This window comes from Nuphar pumila, chromosome 10, assembly GCF_984573655.1.
Source record: "Nuphar pumila chromosome 10, dmNupPumi1.hap1.1, whole genome shotgun sequence".
Taxonomy (NCBI): domain Eukaryota; kingdom Viridiplantae; phylum Streptophyta; class Magnoliopsida; order Nymphaeales; family Nymphaeaceae; genus Nuphar; species Nuphar pumila.
The window spans coordinates 77717817-77742210 of record NC_143258.1 but is presented as its reverse complement, the minus strand read 5'-3'; the positions used below and the strand labels follow the sequence as shown (position 1 = coordinate 77742210).

At 38.9% G+C, this 24394-nt stretch overlaps 2 non-coding genes across 2 annotated transcripts; both read left to right on the top strand.

The window, feature by feature from the left end:
• Positions 1–18388: 18388 nt before the first annotated feature.
• LOC149826928 (small nucleolar RNA Z101) lies at positions 18389–18474 on the top strand. The gene has a single exon (XR_016438315.1). It is a non-coding gene; the product is annotated as a small nucleolar RNA Z101 (small nucleolar RNA).
• Positions 18475–18544: 70 nt separating this feature from the next.
• On the top strand, positions 18545–18628 carry LOC149826927 (small nucleolar RNA Z102/R77). The gene has a single exon (XR_016438316.1). It is a non-coding gene; the product is annotated as a small nucleolar RNA Z102/R77 (small nucleolar RNA).
• The last annotated feature ends 5766 nt before the right edge of the window (positions 18629–24394 follow it).

Sequence of the window (24394 nt, the reverse complement as noted above, 5' to 3'; positions counted from 1 at the left end):
CAGTTGTCAACATTGTACGTGACATATGCTTCTTGCCTTTTCTGATGCTTTTCGCCCTGACAAAAAATATGGCATTTGTGCATATTCTCGGTTTGCATGAGTCCTTCTATTTTGCAATTCATGATATGCAACACCTCTTTCTTGATCCATTCAAATACAGTTAGTGTATACAGAGCTGCAAGTCGCATCAATATTTTCATGCCAAAAGTTTGAGGTCGTGTATTGAAGCATTTCACGTCTTGTTCAAGCTCATTCTGTCTTAGACCGTCTACAAATAATTCATATTGTTCTATGAAACGAAACATTGTTAAACATGAATACAGAGTTTTCTTCAGGGTGGCATGCATAGATTCGGCTCTTTGTGTGCTTATCATACCTGCACAAAAGTATTGTCTTCCATATGCCAATGCCCACTTCTCTTTTTCTGCATATAAATTTTGTAACCACAGACAGTCAGTAAGGTCGTATGTCTTAATCATTTTGTCCCAATCTGACTTAAAAGTGACATCGTCTATGCTATGAAGTACACACCTTGTAAACGTTTTGTCAAACCCTGTATTCTGATTAAATATGTGTCCTATGTTCTTTGCTGCATTTTGAAAGATATGTCACAAACATAGGCGATGATGTGCATCTGGCCACACATGAAGCACTGCAGCCGCAATTGCGTGATCACCATCTGTAAGTACAGTTTCAGGATGCTTCCCATTCATTGCCTGTGTAAATACTCTGAACAACCACTCAAAGCTTTCCTTGGTCTGGTCATACACAAAAGCACCGTCTAATATACAACTCTGTGCGTGATGGTTCACTCCCACAAACTGCACAAATGGCCACTGTTCAGTATTAATCTTTATTGTAGTATCAAACACAAGCACATCATTGAAGCATTCATAATCTACTCTAGACTTTGAATCTGCCCAAAACATATTCACAACATATCCATCTTCGTCCACTTGCATTGCACTAAAGAAACCATGTTCATTGCTTGATTTATTCTGTAAGTAGCGAACCAAACAACATATTTCTTCGTTCTTCATGTTATCTGTCCTCTTCCTTCTCAAGTGGTTTCTTAGATCCAAAGGTGTGAATGTCACATTTTCGCGACCACCATCTATGCGGGTAAACAAATTGTATGTCTTTCTTGGTGCAATGCCAGCGCTATCGGCTATTTCAGCCATTGCAGCATGCACTATAGTTACTTTACGATGTGACCTTAGCATAGCAGTCATAAATGATGCAGATAAATCATGATTATGATCACTCATTAAAGTACGCACGACAAATTTTCCATTCAGATGTCTTCTCAAAACCAATCTCGCCTGACATCCACATCTTGATTCTGGCATGCTCCTTGTTGAATTTTCCATTGATTTCTTCCAACCTTGCTTGGAACAGACATATGTCTTTCTAACCAAGACACCCTTTGCATTTTTTGACCAAGAAACCCTTCTCACACTGAAGCCAACTTTTAAGGCATAATCATTGTAAAATTTATATGCATCTTCCTCGTTATTAAATTGCATTCCTTCTACAGGAACATAGTCACGTGTAATTCCATGTACATTCCCAGTTCCTACAGTTTTATTAAGTGTACTGACATCAAAATCTACCTCATTATTGAATTGTATTTCTTCTCCTGGAACATTCAAGTCAAGTGTACTTCCGTGTATATTCCCGGGGCTTACACTTTTATTATGTGCACTGTCATGGTAGTCTACCTCATTATTGAATTGCATTTCTTCTCCTGGAACATTCAAGTCAAGTGTACTTCCGTGTACATTCCCGGGGCCTACACTTTTATTATGTGCACTGTCATGGTAGTCTACCTCATCATTGAATTGCATTTCTTCCACTGGAACATTCAAGTCAAGAGTGGGTCTAATGCCTGCACCCTTCTTTTCATGTGCATTGTTAGTGCAGATGTTCAATTTTTCAGTTGCGTCATAAGTATAGATATTCAATTCTCCAGATCTTTCAATTGATTCAACTACATCGTCTTTATTACAACCTGATGATAAGCTCAACAATGTTTTAAGCAATATATCAATTTGTGTTTGTAGCAAAATAGCAAACAAATCGATATTAACTAACAAAACGTGAGTCTGTTACTAATACAACGGTTTGAGATACAATGCATACGATGAATGAATGTAGGATACCTGATGGGGTAGAGGCCCTTCCTAGCATCTGCAATCAAGCATTCTTGTCAATAGGTCCCAGCGTCTTACAAATATCGATAAGTTTCCAACCTTCGTAAGAACAATTTCTACCTGCAATAACCAAACAGTGCCTTAATGGCACACAAGACGACATGCCTTCTTCATCGATCGCATGATGAGATGAAAAGCTACTCACGCTACCTTAATGGCACTGGTTGAAATGTTTGTACATCATTGCTTTCTTCGATAATGCCTAACAACAACGACAAATAAAAGAAGACAGTGGAATATTTTGTAAGCAATATATCAATTTGCGTTAGCAAGCGGCATAGGTTTACTATGATTTAATCAGGATGCATATAACAACGGATACCACTAGGGTTAAGCAAGTCAAAGCAACGATTTAATGCATGAAAGTATCAAAGCAAGTGCAGTTTGATGTTTGCTTATATTGAGCATCGACTTATCGCTTACCATGCCAATAAAATACACATGTCGTACATGTGTGTTGACGATAACACTCTCATAATATCCACGAGGCTCTAAAGCGAGTTCAATAGAAGTCAATGAGAGAGCAGCGACATGCATGCGAAAATCGCCCCGCCATGGGTGTAATGATGTGTTTCTGCATCCACATGTTTTCAAAGTCTGTGTACAAATATCTTACAAATACATATTACCACTACAACAAAGCAGTAGATTAGCGACGACCACATTCCTCGCTACCCATGTTAGTGACGGATTAGCGACAACGAGGCGACAGTATGCTTACGTCGGGAATATTTCGACGCTAACTGGCGACGGAATTATTCCGTCGCCAGATCCGTAGCTAATTGCGACGGAATAATGAGCGCTATATTCCGTCGCCAATCCGTCGGTACTAAACGGCGACCACGGCTTGGCGACGGATTTACTTCCGTCGCTATGCCGTCGCTAGATTAATATGAATAGCGACGGATGGTTCCGTTGCTAATCCGTCGCAAATACGAAAAAAAATTTAAAAAATTTTATTTAAAAATTAAATGCCGAGAACTGTACAATTTATATTTCCTGTACAATTTATATTTCCTGTAAATAAAAAACAAACCACACAAAAAATTTCATATAACAAGAATCTACAACAATTAATCGTTCCACCTTAAAATTAACAAGTTTAATTATTTACAATTCAACAATTACAATTAGGAAACATAAAAAAATAGAACTTCTTCAATACAGTTCTCTAATCATCGCCAAGATTTTATGCGTCTTCTTGTTCATTGTCTTTATCTGTCCCTTCAGCTCCACTACGCTGATTATCGCTAGCAGCCTATACAAGAAAAGAACAGTCAGTATTGATAAACAAAATATAATGAAATAAATTACACACTATATGTGATTCTATCATGTGCTCATGTGTGATCTAAGGCAATAAAAAAACTCTATATGTGATTCTATCATGCTCATATGTGCTCTAAGGCAGACAAAAAGTTATATATATATATATATATATATATATATATATATATATATATATGTGATTTTATCATGCTCATATGTGTGCTAAGGCAGTCAAAAAATTGAATATGTGATTATAGCATGTTCATATGTGTTCTAAGGCATTTAGAAAAACTCTATATGTGATTCTACCATGCTCAGATGTGCTTTAAGGCAAGCAAAAAACTATATATGTGATTCGATCATGCTCGTATGTGTGCTAAGGCAGTCAAAAAATTGAATATGTGATTATAGCATGCTCATATGTGCTCTAAGGCAGGCAAAGCAAAAAAATGTATATGTGATTCTATCATAAATGATATATGTTCTAAGGCAGTAAAAAAACTCTATATGTGATTTGTGTATGCTCATATGTGTGCTAAGGCAGTCAAAAAACTGAATATGTGATTATAACATGCTCATATGTGTTCTTAGGCAGTCAAAAAACTGAATATGTGATTATATCATGCTCATATGTGTTCTAATGCAGTCAAAAAAACTTTATATGTGATTCTATCATGCTCATATGTGTTCTTAGGCAGTCAAAAAACTGAATATGTGATTATAACATGCTCATATGTGCTCTAAGGCAGGCAAAAAAAATTATATGTGATTATAGCATGCTCATATGTGGTCTAAGGCAATAAAAAAACTCTATATGTTATTATAGCATGCTCATATGTGCTCTAAGGCAGGCAAAAAACTCTATATGTGATTCTATCATGCTCATATGTGCTCTAAGGCAGGCAAAAAGTTATATATGTGATTCGATTATGCTCATATGTATTCTAAGGTAGACAAAAAAAACTTTATATGTGATTATAGCATACTCATATATGCTCTAAGGCAATAAAAAAACTCTATATGTTATTATAGCATGCTCATATGTGCTCTAAGGCAGGCAAAAAACTTTATATGTGATTCTATCATGCTCATATGTGCTCTAAGGCAGGCAAAAAGTTATATATGTGATTCGATTATGCTCATATGTGTTCTAAGGCAGGCAAAAAAACTTTATATGTGATTATAGCATGCTCATATGTGGTCTAAGGCAATAAAAAAACTCTATATGTTATTATAGCATGCTCATATGTGCTCTAAGGCAATAAAAAAACTCTATATGTTATTATAGCATGCTCATATGTGTGCTAAGGCAGTCAAAAAACTGAATATGTGATTATAATATGCTCATATGTGTTCTTAGGCAGTCAAAAAACTGAATATGTGATTATAGCATGCTCATATGTGTTCTAATGCAGTCAAAAAAACTTTATATATGATTCTATCATGCTCATATGTGTTCTTAGGCAGGCAAAAAAACTTTATATGTGATTATAGCATGTTCATATGTGCTCTAAGGCAATAACAAAACTCTATATGTTATTATAGCATGCTCATATGTGCTCTAAGGCAGTCAAAAAACTGAATATGTAATTATAACATGCTCATATGTGTTCTTAGGCAGACAAAAAGTTATATATGTGATTCGATTATGCTCATATGTGTTCTAAGGCAGACAAAAAACTAAATATGTGATTATACCTGAGAGGGACCTGGAATTGAAGATCCCCTATCCAGAACAGCGGCCTTGATCTCATTTCGGAGAAAGGGGGCGACAGTGTATTGGAAGTAGTTATTCAGTGATTCATTAACGATCTGGCGTACAGCATCACCAAAAAGAATAGTCGGCTGCTTGGAGCTTATGTCGGCGCAAGAAGTCGGTGAGCCGTAACTGGAAGAACCAATAACTGATGAAGTGTTCATATTACTCCCAAACCCGAACACGCGACCTTTTTTGGGTTCACCTGCTGCAGTCACCCATGCTGTAGGATCAAATGATGGATGCTGAGTAGCGTCATCGCCATATCGCTCTACCATCTGTTGCTCATATGCCTCCTACAAAATAATGTTTAAAGTATTCATTAATAATTAATGATAACATTATGATAACTTGCATATATATTGCAATGCTTATTAATAGAATTAATACATACCGTTGTCGTTCTCGCCTTCTCTGATACGAAGACTCCCGTGGTCTTCCGTTTATGTGTTTCTACAAACACATCCTTATATGGTACACTGCCTCCTTTTTCTGCTTCCTGCGAAGTTAAATAACAAAAGATTTAGTACACAAGTTTGCAACAATACTTATAAAATTAATATTATATATTAATGAGTTACCATTTTCTTCAGGTGGCTCCCAAATGTTCTAGATCCACCTGTGTGTAGATGGGTTTCTAGCATCTTCGATCGATTTTGTGCAGCCTTCGCAGAGCGATTTCTAAATGCATCTCCCACCCACTTATCACACATTTCATCCCAGTAATTTCTCCTGATAGTAATAGGACCATGGCCCTTCCACAGTAATGGATCATCTACTACGCCAGATGCTTTTTTTGATGCAGTCTTCATAGTGTGCAGCATGTCTGCAAATCGATTGGCAGCCACCTTCTGCCACACCTTCCTTGCATCATTTTCTTCCACCGTAGTTGCGAAGCGATTCGAAGCCTACAAATATTTTCAGAAAGTTAGTAGACATTGCTTAAATAAATTAAATATGAAACACATTAACTATGAGAAACAACTGTATACCATGAATGAGGACCATAATCTGTCTAACACCTCCTTTGGGTACTCTTTCCATTGAGCAACTGGTCCTGGTAGATGTTGAAGAAGTGAATTCCTAATCTCCCGTACTACTTCTTGTGGCTTAAACCTCGTACTGCACATGAATTGTTACACAGTAAATATCAATATAAAATATTTAAAAGATATGCAATAATTGAAAACAAAATACTTACGGTCGATTATCGATATATACTATTCGAATGAGTCTTCTTATGCCAGCCTAAGAAGACCATGTTTCCTGTGTTGGCTGTTGACTTGTGTGATCAACTGGTGTAGGTGGGTCGTGTACAGGCGCAACATCATCTGTAAAAAAATACATTAGAAATTCTCAGAATGCGCATTTGAACTAATCAAGCATCCAATTAGTTATATGATATACCTATCACAGGAGCCCGTGAAGATGAAGGCTGAGCCTGACTACTACTGGATGAGCGACCACTATAACCTCCACGAACCATATTCTAACAAATAACATATGTCATACAATACATTCAAATAATTCACAACAAGTATTACAATGCATTCAAGTCATTCACATCAAGCATTGCAATGCATTCAAATAATTCAAATCATTCACATCAAGTATTGCACTAATTCAAATCATTCGTTGCATAAATTATAATACATTCAAATAATTGAAATCATTCACATCAAGTATTACAATGCATTCGAATCATTCGTATCAAATATTACAATACATTCAAATAAAATTTTTAATCATTCATACCAAGTATTGCAATACAACTCACATCAAGTACTGCAATGCATTTAAATAGAGGTTTGTAGTATAAGATTTTGCTCACTAGCTTGAGAATTCTTCCTCGTCACTAGTTTGACTTTCTTCTTCTTCTTCTTCTTCTTCTTCATTGTTTGCCCATCCACTTGGTACATCATTTGGATCACATTCCCTTATGAATGTTTCATCGGCCAATGGAGATATGACATGCATATCATGCGCAACATCGTGACCATAAGCGAAGTCATAGACATCATCTGATTGATAGTAATTGCTGTCTTCAGCTAACTCATCTTCCTGTAACTGATAATACTCGGGGTATAGTTTGGATTTCACTTTGCAAACTGCCCACCATTCATTTCTATCTGACTTTTTTATACTCGGATATGAAGTATAATAAACTTGTTGAGCTTGCGAGGCTAATATGAATGGTTCATATGTTCCAAACCTGGATTTATGATTCACCTCCACAATGCCGGGGGTTTAACCCCTGCTGGAAAGGCGGGGGGTCGACCCCCTGCCGTAAAGGCGGGGGGTTTAACCCCTTGCCTTTTCGACAGGGGGTCAACCCCCCATGCCGGAAACACAGGGGTTAAACCCCTGCGTTTCTGGCACGGCAGGGGGTTAAACCTTCTGCCTTTCCGGCAGGGGGTCGACCCCCCATGCCGGAAAGGCAGGGGGTTTAACCCCTGCTTGAAACGCGTAGGGAGGGCAGGCGAACCTATCTCCGACGGAGAATGCGTCGGTCGGCGGGGCGACGGCTCAGGCGAAACGCGGGGCGACAGGCGGCGGGGTGGCGGAGGAAGGCGTCGGGCTGCGTAGGGAGGGCGGGAGAGAGGAAACAGGAAAAGAGGGAAAAGGGTTCTGATCAGATTTATGCGAAAATTAGCGACGGATTGGTGACAGAATTATTCCGTCGCTAAGCCGGCGTAAATATATACAACTCCTTAGCAACAGAATATGTCCGTCGCTAAGTAGCGACGAAAAAATGCCGTCGCCCAATCCGTCGCTAACCGCAGCGTGTTGTTGCGACAAAAATGGTCTGTCGCTAAGCCATCGCTACGTTGCGACGGCTTAGCGACGAACCATTTTCCATCGCTACATCTATGTATATCACGAAACTTAGAGACGGATTAGTGATGCTCGCTAAGCCGTCGCTAATTGGCGACAAAAAAATGTCGTCGCTACTATCCGTCGCTAATTGACATTTTTCTTGTAGTGTACATGAAATATAATATATAACAAAACGATATGTATGTATAGCGATTTGTAAGATATTGAAAATCGATAAGGCAGTTCAGCATAATAACTTACAACTCGACGATACAAAACTATACTATCTAAAAGGTCAATAAATATATCGCACAATAAATTACAAATCGATAAGGAAGAACTTGAGCATAATAGCAAACAAATCGATATTAACTAACAAAAATGTATCTCAGAAAAACGGGAGTCTGTTACTAATACAGCGGTTTGAGATACAATGCATACGATGAATGAATGTAGGATACCTGATGGGGTAGAGGCCCTTCCTAGCATCTGCAAACAAGCATTCTTGTCAATAGGTCCCAGCGTCTTACAAATATCATATGTATAACGATTTGTAAGATATTGAAAATCGATACGACAGTTCAGCATAATAACTTACAACTCGACGATACAAAACCATACTATCTAAAAGGTCGATAAATATATCGCACAATAAATAACAAATCGATAAGGAAGAACTTGAGCATAATAGCAAACAAATCGATATTAACTAACAAAAATGTATCTCACAAAAACGGGAGTCTGTTACTAATACAGCGGTTTGAGATACAATGCATACGATGAATGAATGTAGGATACCTGATGGGGTAGAGGCCCTTCCTAGCATCTGCAAACAAGCATTCTTGTCAATAGGTCCCAGCGTCTTACAAATATCATATGTATAACGATTTGTAAGATATTGAAAATCGATACGACAGTTCAGCATAATAACTTACAACTCGACGATACAAAACCATACTATCTAAAAGGTCGATAAATATATCGCACAATAAATAACAAATCGATAAGGAAGAACTTGAGCATAATAGCAAACAAATCGATATTAACTAACAAAAATGTATCTCACAAAAACGGGAGTCTGTTACTAATACAGCGGTTTGAGATACAATGCATACGATGAATGAATGTAGGATACTTGATGGGGTAGAGGCCCTTCCTAGCATCTACAAACAAGCATTCTTGTCAATAGGTCCCGGCGTCTTACAAATATCGATAAGTTTTCAACCTTCGTAAGAACAATTTCTACCTGCAATAACCAAACAATGCCTTAATGGCACACAAGACGACATGCCTTCTTCATCGATCGCATGATGAGATGAAAAGCTACTCACACTACCTTAATGGCACTGGAAGGAATGTTTGTGAATCATTGCTTTCTACCATGATGCCTAACGACAGCAAAAATGAAGAGAAGACACTGAAATGTTTTGTAACGCAAGGTAGGCACGAGAAGGCGACAATGTGTTGTACAACAGGATAAAAAACAAGGCGGAAAGCTCGACTGGAGACGAAGGTAAAGTTTTGATTGATAATGGGAGCAACTGTTACAGCAGATGGCGCAGGAGTTTAATGAATAGGGAACGTCTCCACTTTAAATGGTTAACATCAAACTTTCTGGATGGAGGACTTTTTTGTCTTTTTATCGACCCGTCGTTTCACAACTTTTGAATGGAGGATATTTTTGTCATTTCCTCGAACTATCATTTCAGGGCAAGAAAAGCAAGTAAGGGTGATTAAGTCTTTGCAACAGCACCAGAGTCCGATGCAAAGTTATGTCAACATACACGGGAATACGAGCCCCATGTGCATGAATATGTGGCGCTCATTCGATCCCCCGAACATAGACGTGGGATTCAGTGAATCATCAGGGGTAAGCAAGTAATAACTAATCTACCTATCATCAAACCATTTGATTCTCATTATAAGTATCTGATTTGGATAAATGTGGTGGTATGTCTACTATCATAACACGGCCCTTACACATTTTGTCAGGCTTCTTTTTTCTTTGCCTTTGTTAAAACCTCTCCAAGACAAATGCCTGTGGCTCATATTTGGGAAAGCCACCTCACTCGTTGGAAAGCTCATTGATGCAAAAACCTTGTGTCCCCTTGCCCATCAGAGAGTGCATTTAGCTTCGGCCTCACAACCAAGGACATGCACCTGTAGTTTCGAACTGGTGACATGCACCTGCGGGTTCTTTAACAAACCAACAAAAATCAGAACAGAATTCGCTGCTCCAAGAAAACCCAGTCCATGAATCAGGGAATTTACCAGACACTAGATAGAGCATGTGAACCAAATTTATCACCCACAATGTAACATTGCCTACATTTGCTGCTCCAACCAACCCATAATGAAGTTTTGACACAAAATCCAGCTCAACAGAGCATGCAAGCCCAAACCACCCCCAGCAATCACAGTGATGATCATCACTCTGCTCTGAGACTGGTAAAATTTCTGCATAGGGAAGTTTACAGCAGAGTATTTGCCATCCATCTCAGGTAGAAGGACCATAAATCATATCCAGCTTATGTACATCAAAAGCTAGTAGACTCTGGAGATTTTAATGCCACTGATAAACATAGAAAAAGTTTAGTTGTAATTACAAGAAACTGATATACAGGCATACTAAGCAAAGATATTTACAACATTTTAAGGTTCTTCAACACGCATTTAGAACATTAGCCTTCAAAAGCAACCGTGGCATTTATGCGAGGATCCCTTTGACCTCATGTATGATTCCTGCACCAACCAACGATTCATGATCGACTAAATTGTCTTGACTTTGGGTTGTTGAAGAACTAAAGAATAAGCATATAGCTGAACAATCAGCAACTGCCAATCCTGGTTTCCTACATTTCCATGCATTAACTGCATATTCCACAAGACTTCTCGCTGATTTTTCTTTCTGAGTCACTGAAGAAACAACCTCCACAGCTTCCTGGTTTGAGAGGACAACCCACACCTGAATTTAACCAAGAGAATGCTATTATTAAATTCAATCACATCAGATACAATTCTCAATCATCCTTTTTTTGTTCCCTTAAAGAGACGTTGCATCTCAGTCTTTTTTGAGAAAACAATACATGGACATGGCAATAAGGAAGACAGTGTCATTTGGAAGTAAAATGATTGAAGCAGATATTAGTAGGTGCAATCTAACATGGTCAATCACCAAGAGAAAAATAAGAAATGCATTGATAATCCCTCCCGATAGAATGTCACATAATAACACTATGCCCCCAAAAGAATGGCAACAACACAGCCACATAGCAATAAATCACTTAAAAAAAGGAACAATCAGTGAGGGATGATGGCCATGCATGGCAAAAGTGAAAAAGTATAAACATGTTCAAACTAGAATGGTCAAAAATCAATGAGTATAGGGATGCTGGACTAGTTGTTGGTCTAATTGATAAGGTCCAAATAATCTTGTTCATGTAGCATTGCTGCTTTGCTGTAATGATGAAACATACACCTTTGTGCAAAGTAGATGTTGTAATGCTATAATTTATAGAGATTCACATTCATCTCTTTTAACCCATTTTTTGAGAAATCAACAGCATAAAGGGAATTGATTCTTCTTCATCAGGTAGCAATTTAATATCACTTTCACGTAGCAGAGTTTGCCATTTTTTGCCAGTTTGGATGCCGACCATGTTCAAAGTATTTGAAACCTCTTATTTGCACCTTCAGCACTGTGAGCCACTTCCTAGTCAGAGATTGTTGTAATGCTATATATATATATATATATATATATATATATATATATATATATATATACATAAATCTTGCGGCTACGACGAAATTTATCCCCAAAACCCCTCCCACGTGGCTTTTTCCTTGGGGCAGGATTGCAAACAGTTTGGGTTGGGGTTTGATGTAGTCAATATCATATCCAACAAGTCGGATGTTGGCTAAATGGATTCAAATTCAGATTCTAAAAAGTTTGTATCAAATCTTATATGTAAAGAGATTTGGATACTCATCAAATTCAAATAATCCGATTCATAGCAAAAAATAAAGGCCACTAGAAAATTAGGAACATGATTTTGTTTCAATCCAAACAAACAATATATTTTTGTTTTGTCCTTCACGATAATCAGTATTAGAAAAAAAGAGTGCTCCATTTATCTTAAAAGACTGTGGGAGCTAATATGCTCTATTTGGTTAATTCTTGTGGTTTACGAGCAGGCAATGCCATAGCTACATTTCATGTAGGCTTGCACTATGTAGTTGTGCGAAGCAGGTTATATGTTCCCCCCCTCCCGATGATTCACTGAATCCCACGTCTGTGTTCGGGGCTTTGAATGAGCACCACGTATACAAGCACATGGGGCTCGTATTCCCGTGTATGTTGACATAACTTTGCATCGGACTCTGGTGTTGTTGCAAAGACTTAAGTACCCTTTATTGCTATTCTTCTCATAAAGTGATGGTTTGAGAAAATGACAAAAATGCCTTTCATTCAAAAAAGAAAAAACAAATAGTTCAAAAAAAGGACAAACATGTCCTCCAACCAGAAAGTCGAGGATGATGTTGACTCTTCAAAGTCTTCTTCTTTTTCTGTTCAAAAAAAGGACAAACATGTTTTCTTCTTCTTTCTCCGTAAAACACTGTAAAACCCTTTCTCTCTCTAGAGAAAAAATCAAGGGAAACAAAGAGTTCTTCCTGAAGAAGGCCATGAACATCAACCCTCTCACTCTCTCTCCCTTCTCTTTCTACTTCTGTGCACATCCAACAAACGATCCTACATTGCTGCATCGTCATCTTCTTCTTCTTCCTTCTTCGTAAAATACTGTAAAACCCTCTTTCTCTGTAGAGAAGAAATCAAGAGAGGTAAAGGGTTCCTCCTGGAGAAGGCCATGAACACCAACCCTCTCACTCTCTCTCCCTTCTCTCTCTACTTGTGTGCCTGATTTAGAGTTTTTGCCCTTACAGGAGGGGGGGTCCGGGGGCTCCCTTGGGCCTTCCAACAATGATTTGTAGTATTATCGGGCTTTCCTACAGCAATTTGTAGCATTTGTAGTGTCTTCCGTAAATCGCGAAACGCTATAGCGATTTGTAGTGTCTTCCGCAAATCACTATAGCGATTTGTAGTGTCTTCCGCAAATCGCTATAGCGATTCACAAATCGCTATAGTGATTTGTAGTGTCTTCCGCAAATCGCTATAACGATTTGTAGTGTCTTCCGCAAATCGCTATAGCGATTTGTAGTGTCTTCCGCAAATTAGGACCAACTTGTCAGAGTCATATCTCCCTAACCGGAGGTCATATTCCAAATCCGTAAAAAGTGGTGTCTTCGTTATTGAGTCTAGTTTATTTCTGTAAATTTTCAGCAATTTCTATTGTCATTTCATTCCCCATTTTAACTTCAACGATACATTACAACCACAATCATCAAAAGAAAGATTGCTAAGAGTCACCGTTCTCGCCCTCCTCCTCGACAGCAACCCAGTCGGTGCAGTCGCGCTGAGGATGGCCAGCAGAAGCTCCACCACGTCGTCTTCTTCTCCCTAGCGAGGAGGTCTCAGCGGAGCCGTTGTTCCGGTGACGGGTGTTCATCTCATTCCCTGGAGTTGAAGAGTTATGGAGTTTGATTTAGAGTTTTTACCCTTACAGAAAGGGGGGTCTGAGAGCTCCTCCCAGTGTGGGTAGCATCATTCAACTTGAAGAGTTATGGAGTCTGATTCAGAGCTTTTACCCTTACAGAAGGAGGGTCTGAGGGCTCCTCCCAACGTGTTCATGGCCTTTTGCCCTTACAGAAGGGGGGATTTACATTTCGTAGAACACCCGTCACCGGAACGAGATGAACATGTTTCTTCTCTAGAGAGAGAAAGGGTTTTACAGTGTTTTACGGAGAAAGAAGAAGAAAACATGTTTGTCCTTTTTTTGAACAGAAAAAGAAGAAGACTTTGAAGAGTCAACATCATCCTCGACTTTCTGGATGGAGGACATGTTTGTCCTTTTTTTGAACTATTTGTTTTTCCTTTTTTGAATGAAAGGCATTTTTGTCATTTTCTCAAACCATCACTTTATGAGAAGAATAGCAATAAAGGGTACTTAAGTCTTTGCAACAACACCAGAGTCCGATGCAAAGTTATGTCAACATACACGGGAATACGAGCCCCATGTGCTTGTATACGTGGTGCTCATTCAAAGCCCCGAACACATACGTGGGATTCAGTGAATCATCGGGGGCGAACATACACAACCCTCTCATAGTTGTGGGGGCCCATGCAATGCTGTCATGTGATTGGTAAGTGTCGACTAACCATGACACATTGGCTTCTTTGATCTCAGCTCCTGGTTTACCAGCTCTAATTAAAAGTCGAAAGTGGGCTCCAAAAGCTATTCCCTAATGATGATTTTTTTTTTAATTTCATAACAGAGAAATTGATGCCCCTCCTTTTTACAAGAGTAAAAAACCTTGCAACATCTCGTCACATGGTGACTTGCACAAACAACTCATTTCAAATGGTGGGAGCCCCCCCGTTGGTTTCTGGTATTGATGCCTTACTGCATAGCATGTGAACCAATAACAAAGGGAAGTTTTTGGTACACTAGGGGTACGATTTGAAAGCAAGAAAAACTCTCTTAGGAAAATAAAATTTTGCCTATAAGAAGTTTTGATAAGATAATTTTTCATTTGTTTTATACCACTTGTTATGCCCTGACTAGGAATCTTCAGCCACCTTACACACACAAAACTTTGAGAGTTCGAGCAAACTGTTAATTTCGGTTAGCACTTGTCGATCAAGAGCTGGATGAGTGAGAGACGAAATGGATGAATCGATCTAGTCGATCCTAGTGAATTCCTACTTAGCTTATGGAATAGCTAAGCCAATCGATCCTCAATTGAGGCCTACTCTCAAGTTGGAGCCAAAGGAAAAGAAATTCTCATTCCCAATTCTATCTTAACATACTTTATTACACAAATCAGATAATGCTCTCAATTACATCAGACCTGGACTATTTATTACAAGCAGTTAGAATGGATTCCAACCCATTGGGCTGCCCATGCATCCAATACTGCTGGTGACGCTCTTCGTGCTGCTGTTGCAAACCACATCACCACCTGCTGCCTTAGCTGCATGTGCTGAAATGCTGACTGGTCCAATGATCTCCAACGTGTGCACAATTGACCTTGTAATCTTGCTGTTGTGGACGGCATTGCTGACCTAATTGCTTAACCGTTCTTGGCCAATTTGCTGGCTAACCTAACCCTTTTGGCCGTCGCCACTCTCTTAGCCGACGTGTAGTGAGGTCCATAACAATGGATGAAAAAAACAAAATAAAAAAACTTAAAAAAATAAAAAGAGAAGGGAGAGAGTGGTGGTAGAGCTTCAAGAACATAGTTTTATGGGATGTGGGTGATGATAAGTGATGGTGGTAGTGATGAAAAATCATCTTGAGGTGGTGGGGGGACTTTTTTGGTAATGTGGGTGATTTTGCACTACAAGAAAAATGCTAATTAGCGACGAAAATTTGCGACTGATTTTTTTCGTCGCAAATTTGTCGCTAATATTTGAAATATTTGCAAAATTAGCGACGAAAATATATTCGTCGCTAATTAACGACGGATTAGCGACAACGTTTTTTCGTCGCCAAAACACTACAAAAAATGATAATTAGCGAGAGAATTTTTTCGTCCCTAATCCATCGCTAATTAGCGACGGATTAAGGACGAAAAAATTCCCTTGCTAATTTTGTCGCTAATTTTCGATTTAAAATTGTCTCGCCTGAGGCGCGAAATTTTTCCTTCCCCTCGTTTGAAAATTTCCTTCCCTTTGTTTTCCCTCCTCCCGTTCGATTTAAACCATCCCCACCTTCCTCTGACGATGTGCAACGACCTCTCGCATCACGGAGGTCGACCTTCTCAGGCACCTCTCGCACCACGCGCAGCTTCTGCAGCCGCTCTGCAGCGATCCCTCTGTCCCCGTCTCATCGTCTAGCCCGACGGCACCTCTCGCACCACGCGCAGCTTCTGCAGCCGCTCTGCAGCGATCCCTCCGTCCCCGTCTCATCGTCTAGCCCGACGGCACCTCTCGCACCACGCGCAGCTTCTGCAGCCGCTCTGCAGCGATCCCTCCGTCCCCGTCTCATCGTCTAGCCCGACGGCACCTCTCGCACCACGCCCAACTTCTGCATTCGCTCTGCAACGATCCCTCTGTCCCCGTCTCGTTGTCCAGCCTGACGGCACCTCCATCCTCCATTCTCAGGCACCTCTCGGTGGAGACTGCTCGGGCACCAATGGCACCTCCATCCTCTGCGTCGTCGTCCAGCCCGATGCCTCCTGTAAGTTCTCCCCCGTGAACCCTGGCTACGCCGCCTGCCTTGACCGCTCCTCCCGACGGTGCCCCTCGGCAGTCTCCGCCGCCTGTCCCGCCTCTCCCGCGCCGGATCCTGTCTCCATTACGACCCTCGCCGGATCCCGTCTTCCTCGCCAGATCCCGTCTCCAGCCGTGACTGGCTCGCTGTGGAAGAGCATCCCGACGCCGGTTCTGTACAAAAAAAATTGCTCCCTGCCGGAGAACGCGCTGGCAGCGAGCAATTTTTAAATTTTTTTTTTTTTAAAATTTAACGACGGATTAGCGACGGATATTATTCATCGCTAATTTAAAATAGCGAAGGACTCGCGATGGATCATATCCGTCGCTAATCCGTCGCAATTTAGCGACAAAATTAGTGGCGGATAAGTTGTGGCACTACTTAGCATCGAAAAATTCATGATGAAAGTTATTTGTCGCTAATCCGACGCTAATCCGTCGTTAAATAGTTTAGCGACGAATTAGCGTCTGATTAGCGACGGATTTAGGTTGTCGCTAATCCACAGGGTTCTTGTAGTGTTGGGTTGTGATGAATGGTAGTGATGGATGGTGGAGAGGGCAGGCATATGGTGAAAATTTATAATTATAATGGGTGGTGGTGGAGCTTCTTGGACGCCATTTTTTGGGGGTGGGTGATAATAAATGATAATAGTAGTAGTAGTGGTGACATAGATGATGGTGATGGATAGTGAAAAAACATTCTAGATAAGGTGGTTTTCTATGAAGTGGGTGATGATGGGTGGTAGTGAGATCTTGTGGTGGTGAAAAATATTTCTCTATCTTCCTATCAAAACGTGTATTTTTAAAAAAACTTTTTAAAAGTGTTTTTTTCATTCGTTTGGAGCGGTCAAAAAAATAGTACAGTCGTATATCTTTCTCACTCCCAAAGATGTCTTAGGGGCTAGGTCTCCTCTAAAATTGGCACCAAAAGTGGGCTTCTGGACCAAATGGGCTCACACCTCAATCCCAGTACCCCTAAACTAAAATCTCAAATGTGCTTTTGGAATGAATTCAGATTTGATTAATTGGATTTTTTTTTTCCTTTTAAGTTTTAGATTAGCCTCGGATTCAAATCCTATGTTCAGATTTGTATATGAGTAATGGGTTCCTTAGTCCTCCTTTTCATCAAGTCTCGTTAGGCTCTTTCAAAAATCATAGTTTTAAGTTTTTTTTTCTCACGTCTAACATGGTACTTGTGATTTATAGATTTTGTTTAGTGGAAACCAGTTTTCGGATGGCCGGAATCTCACAGGTTTTTTCAGTGATCTAAAATCAATGTCTATTAAGATACCATTTTTTTTGCTCATAAAAACATGTTTTTTCATAGAAAAAACATGATCCAAGAGTAGATTCTCACTGAATCAATCATGCTAAACATATCTAACCGTTCAGATCTATCATAAAACCTATAGGGCAGAATGGGGCAGAAGGAAAAACCGGGTTTGTTCAGCTCTCTCTCTCTCTCTCTCTCTCTCTCTCTCTCTATATATATATATATATATATATATATATATATATATATATATATATATATATATATATATATATATATATAGTATTACCATCTCTATATGTTTCGTGTATAGATTCAGCCCTGCATTCAAGTCGGGTTTCGGATGAGCATGATTCGTCCTATTTGCGCCCCTCGCTGTCGAACCGCCGTTCACAGTCACATAACGCACCGAATACGGGATGATGGGACACAAACGGCCAGGATTTAACATCTAAATGTGTATCTACGTCAACGGTGCAGATTTATTTGCCAAAAGGGACTTAGTGAAACCCTAAAAAATAAACGGAAGACCCTCGACCCCTTCGCTTATTAGATGGAAAACCCTAACCTCTTCTTATTTAGTGGGTGAGGCGCCTCTCTCTCTCTCATCTCCTTTGTTTCTTCTCCTCATGCTTTTATTTTTCATTCATGTTTGTTCTTTCATATGGTTTTCATTATCTTTTTTTTTATATCTTCTGCTGATATGGTGATCTTACAAGAATAAGGTGATGGGAGGGCAAATGAGGAATCATTCTGAAATGGGTAATTTGCAACTGATGTCAAGTGATGCCATAACCTTGGAGATCTGATGCCCATAACCACCACCATCTTTGCTTTTTTCTCTTTTTTTTTTCCTTCATAAAATTGGTTTTCTGTAGGTTTAGGGAGAATGAAGTGATGATTGTGATTTCCCTATTGGTTTGATTGCCAGGATGATGGCAAGCAATTGTATTAGCTCTATCTGATCCTTCTCCCTATCCAACTGAAGCCTTTTCGTTTCCCTTTCCTTAATGTCAAAAAAATATTGGTTTCGTTTCATGCTCTTCTCTTTTTTTTTCCCTATCATCTTCCCATACGAGTTTTGAAGGTTTATTTTGACCCATTTGGAAATTATCTCTTGATGCCCATCTAAACCCATGATAATGAGGGCTGTATGGTTGGGTACCCATTTGATTTACCTATAAGACGTTCATGGAAAAACCAGTTTCCAGACGTGTAATCTTGTATTTTTTTTCAATGATTTTGTGTGGTTGGTAACCATTTGCATTGTTCTCTGGTGTTCTGCAGTTCATTTTTTTTTTATGCCCGCCCATTTGATTGATAAGCATGTGTCTTTTACTTTATTTTATTGTTTTAAAAGTTTACATGTTTGTCTCTGTTCTTGGTCACTTATTAAACTGTTTGAATAAGCTTTAACAAAGACAAGTGGTTGCACTTTGTGAGGAGGGAGTTGGTGAGAAATATGGGGGGCATTTGGGGATGGATTTCGTTGTTCTTGTTCTAGAACGATGCAATTTAGAGGTGTTTGGGTAAGCCATGTTTAGGAAAATGTGGACTTGAGGTTTTGATGGTTTGCCGTCCTAATTGAGAACAAACAATAAAATGGATCATGGTCGCAGTCTAACAACACTGCTCACCGAAGAAACTATCAAAACCAAAGGTCACCAACTTTAGGTCTTCATCGTAATGACCTAAAAAAGATTACCACCACCATCACCTGTTGTCTGAAATGTAGTAATAAAAATAAAAAAGTATATACAACTGAAATTGGATTTGTGTATCTTGTATTGTAACATGCTCTTCAATATGAACTTTTGTCCTGTTTGGACAGAGTAGGTCCATTGCCAAACCTATTTTCGGATTCAGATAGGGTCTAACCCAATCCATTTACTTTTTTCACTTCATAATCAATAGATATTATTTGTGTCCTGCAGATCCAGTATCATGGAGTCTCATGGTTTAACTTGATCAGGAACGCCATTGTGACATATGAATAGGATCCTGATCCACTATATAAAAAAGTTGGATCCAGTCTCGGGTCACGCCTGACCGATCCATATCCGTTCATTTGCAGCACCACTGTCGATGTTGAAAATAAAGCCCTACTTTTTGAAGTGCAGAAGTTCATCGTCTTATTTCTTAATCCCTACTATACCCCTGCCATTAAGAACTGGCAGCAAGAAGACATGGTAGGCTTGATTTTTGAGTTCTCAAATAACCCATCGAATCTTTACGCTTCTTAGTGAAAAACGGGTGTTCACCACCGAGAAGCATACACCGTCGATGGGAAAAAAATTGGTTTCGAAGGAAAGCGATCCGACGATGGTGGGGAAATGATTTGCACCTGACGTCGGAGAATGGACGGATTGAGGCGGGCTGTGAATCGCCGGAAAGGTCAGCCTTGTTGGAGACTCCCTGCCTTCTTCCTTTTTTTTTCTTGGTTTCCTTTGATTCTGGTGTTGGTGTTCTATGGGTCGATTAGGCAGATTACCTTTTCCTATTCTTTTATTGCTATGTAAATTTGCAATCTGCATATGTTGAAGAAACCGTCCAGGTTGGTAGAAATTAAATAATGAGAGCAACTAATCATCCACCTCCCCAATGATATTTGTCATCAAAACCGGTGGTAGCTTTGGACAACATAACACGAAATGGGTTCTGAAAATCCCTTCGGTATTAGCTTGTATACTTTTCTAATAGTCGCTGTAGAGGTTGGCACAACAGAAGAACCTCCGGCAGCAGCAGAAAGAAAAGAAAAGTGGAAGTTGTTAGAGACTTGGAGGTTTGCTTCGAAGGCCTCTCTTTCTACAGAGTTGGTTTCTTTGTGGGGACGTATGTATTAGGGGCCGAGTCCCATAAATATATATAGCTTTTGGTTTCTCTCTCTCGACTCAACAGTCGGTTGAGAGAATCATGGTGAGTCTGATGTTTTTGATAAATCAAAATACGGATTTTGAATAAAAGGTTTGTTTTGAAAATTGACTCTGCTTATCCATAAGCACAACGTACAATACATGGCCACATGCACCAACATCTCCTAATTGGACATAAGATTGCCTTCACTTTTTATTAGAGCAATAGCAACTTGATTATCAAAGTATATTTGTACATGTTTACATAATAAATTTATCTTTAAGTCTTTAATGAACTTGTTGATCCATACTGCAAACGCCGCGGTTGAATTACACGCGATATACTCAACCTCTTAAGTATGTTGAGCCACACAACCCTGTTTCTTTTAGGACCACGCAACAACTCCTCTTCCAAAGAGGAAGATGTAGCCAAAAGTAGATTTGTTGTCATCTTTACACCCTACAAAATCAGCATCAGAGTATCCAATCAAATCAAGGTTGTTAGCTTGAAAGCTCAGTTGCAAGCCTTTAGAACCTTTTAGGTATCAGAATATTCTCTTTACAGCTTGCTAGTGAGGTTATCCTGGATTACTTAGATATCTTTTAACAAGACATACAAAGAAGCTTATGTCAGGTCTTGTACATAGCATCACATACATTAGGCTTCCAACAGCCTGTGCATAAAGAATTTCAAGACTTGGTTGGCCCTCACCAGGACAATCATTTTTACTTAAGTTTACTTCATTTGCATCTAGAGTTCCAATAGGTTTGGAGTCATGCATTCTATATTTTTTTAGAATATAGTCAATGTACCTTTCTTGGCTTAGACAAAGAGTCATTGAATCTCTGTTTCAGGTGATTTTAATTCCCAAGATATAGGGTGGTCTAACTGATTTGGTTCGTATCCAATCTTTGTTATGGCTTTGTAAAAAACAAAATACTGCTGTCTTGGCGATTTATTTAACCCGTACAAGTTTTTTTTTTAACTTGTACACTTTATCATTATTTATCACATAACCTTCTGGCTGGGTCATATATATATCTTCTTTTAAGTCACCATTTAGGAAGATGGTTTTTACATCCATCTGCCATATGTCTAGGTCATGATGAGCAGTTTTGGATAATATTATCCTGATGAACGTAAATTTAGCAACTGGTGAATAGGTTTTTGTATAATCAATTTTTTTCTTTTGAGAAAAACCTTTTGCAACTAGTCTTGCTTTAAATTTGTCTATAGATCCATCAGATTTATATTTTTTCTTAAGAACCCATTTACAACCAACTGGTTTTCTTCCTTTAGGAAGATCAGTTAAGTCTCAAACTTGATTCTTTTCAATGGATTCAATTTCTTCATCCATAGCCCTTTTTCATTTTGATGCCTCTTTTGAATTAATTGCATCAGCATATGAGAGATTATCGGTCAACTCATCAAGATCTACAGAATAACAGAGTTTCTCACACAAATATACATAGTAGTCATCCAAGTAGGATTGAGGAGCTCTAGACCTTTTACGACCACTTAGTCCTTGAGAGGTAGAGGGTTCAGAATTAGTTGGTTCATTACCTAACTATTCTATAGAGAGTCCATTACATAATTGTTCCACAGCTGGTTCATTACCTAATTGTTCATCATATAGCAAATCAAAGGGATCCTCAATTGGATCACCGGATTCATTGTTGAGATTTTCTAGAAACTCAACATCTCTACCCTCAATCAGTCTCAGTCTTTGGTGATACAATGTGTAGCCTTTTGATCCTTTTGGATTACCAATAAAGATACATCTAGCTGATCTATTATCCAATTTATCCATAGTTGGATCTAAGATTTTTATATGAGCTACAGATCTCCATCTCCTAAGATGATTTAAGTCTGTTTTCATATCAGTCCATCTTTCATATAAAGTTTTGGGGACAACCTTACAAGGCACTCTATTTAAGGTATAAATAGCTGTATTTTCAACTTCACCTCAAAAAACTTTGAGTAGATGAGTACCTGCCAACATGGATCTAACCATGTTCAAGACAGTTCTATTACACCTTTCAGCAACACCATTTTGTTGCGGTATCCTTGGCACAGTTCTTTGCCTATTAATGCCAAGATTTTTGCAATAATTGCAGAACTCATTTGAGGTGTATTCACCACCTCTATCAGATCTCATAATTTTAATGTATCTACCAAGTTGTCTTTCAACTTCATTATTGTATTCTTTGAATTTCTCAAGTGCTTTTGATTTATTTCTGATGAGATACAAATATTCACATATTGAGAAATCATCAATAAATGTTATAAAGTATAACATGCCATTATGAGTTTGGACTGTAAAAGGCCCACAAATGTCTGTATGAATTATTTCTAACAGTTCAGTGGCTCGAATAACATTATGTGGAAAAGGTTTTCTTGCCATCTTTCTAAAAATACAAGATTCACACTTTTCAAAGTTAGATTCATTAAAGTTAGGGATTATTCCTTGTTGTACCAGATTTTTCATTTTTTTTAGGCTTATATGCCAAAGTCTTCTATACCATGCATTCACATCAATGACTAAGGCACAATCAATATACGAGGAAAATTTTTCTTTATTCTCGGCTAATTTAAACAACCTATGTTCTTTGTCAAATTTACCCTCAAACAGGATTCTACCATGTTTCCCTATAGTGACCTTCCCAGGGATAAAACGAACCTCAAAACCTTTTCCAGTCAAGGTTGGTACAAACACAAGGTTTCTCTTCATTAAAGGGACATAAAGAACATCTTTAAGCAATGCACTAGTCCCCCCCACATTGAGTCTGTAGGACCCAACTCCTAAAATATCACTATAGGAGTTGTTGCCCATGTAAACATTGTGCTCGCCTGGTCCTAGCTCTTTGAGATCCACAACTCCATCGGTGGACTTGGCTATGTGCCGAGTAGCTTTAGAGTACACCCACCTGTGAAAACCCCAAAATTTTCAAAGTTTTGTAAAAATGACCCTTTTGCCCCTAACCCCGTTTTCTAAGAAAATCAAGTCATTTCTTCAGATTTTTTGAATTAAATTCCATATTGGTATATTCAAAATTTATTCCGGATCCGAATCCAGTACTTTAAATCCATATTTCCTCAAAATTCGGATCCAAACCCATTTCTGAAGAAATTTTCTCAAAATAGCTTTTTAAATTCTCAGAAAAATTCCCCTTATGTAAATATTTTACAAAAACACAAAAAAGTTAGTTTTAATCTTTGTTTTCTTGCAAATCTTAGGATTTTATTATAAAAATACAAAAAAAAATTGAGAAATAACACAAAATTCAAAAAAAATTGAAAATTTACTAGAAAAACAAATGAGTTTTAAACTTTTAAAAATCGATTTTTGCTAAAAAACTCATTTTTGAAAACCCTTTTTACAAAAAATTCTTTTTAAAAGAACCCCCCTTCGTTACAAATATTTTTTTAGGGTTTCGAGAATTTTCACAAAGGGTCGGCTACCCGACTCTCTTTGCAGCCCCTCTCTCCCTATCTCCTTCATCTCCACCACCGAACTCCCCCAGGGCCTTCCTCCACCACGCAACCATCCGCTCCCTTTCTCGACCATTGATCTGCAACAAACCCTCTCTCTCTCCTCCATCCATCTGCAACGGAAGCCCTTTTGGATTCCTCTCCATTCTCTTTAAAATTGGCAAAGAAGGGAACCCTAGAGCATCGTCTTCTACCCCTCCATCTTCTTCTTCTCGATCCGCTCTCACCACCGCACCCTTCCTTCATTTTCACACATCCGTCATCACCTCCGCACCCCCTCTTCTCCCTTCTGGATTCTTCTTCTCTCTTCTCCATTCCTCATTCCTCCATCTGAGGCATTCCTTGCAAGAATCAGAGAACAACTTCTCGAGATGCCTCCTCATCGGTTCCCA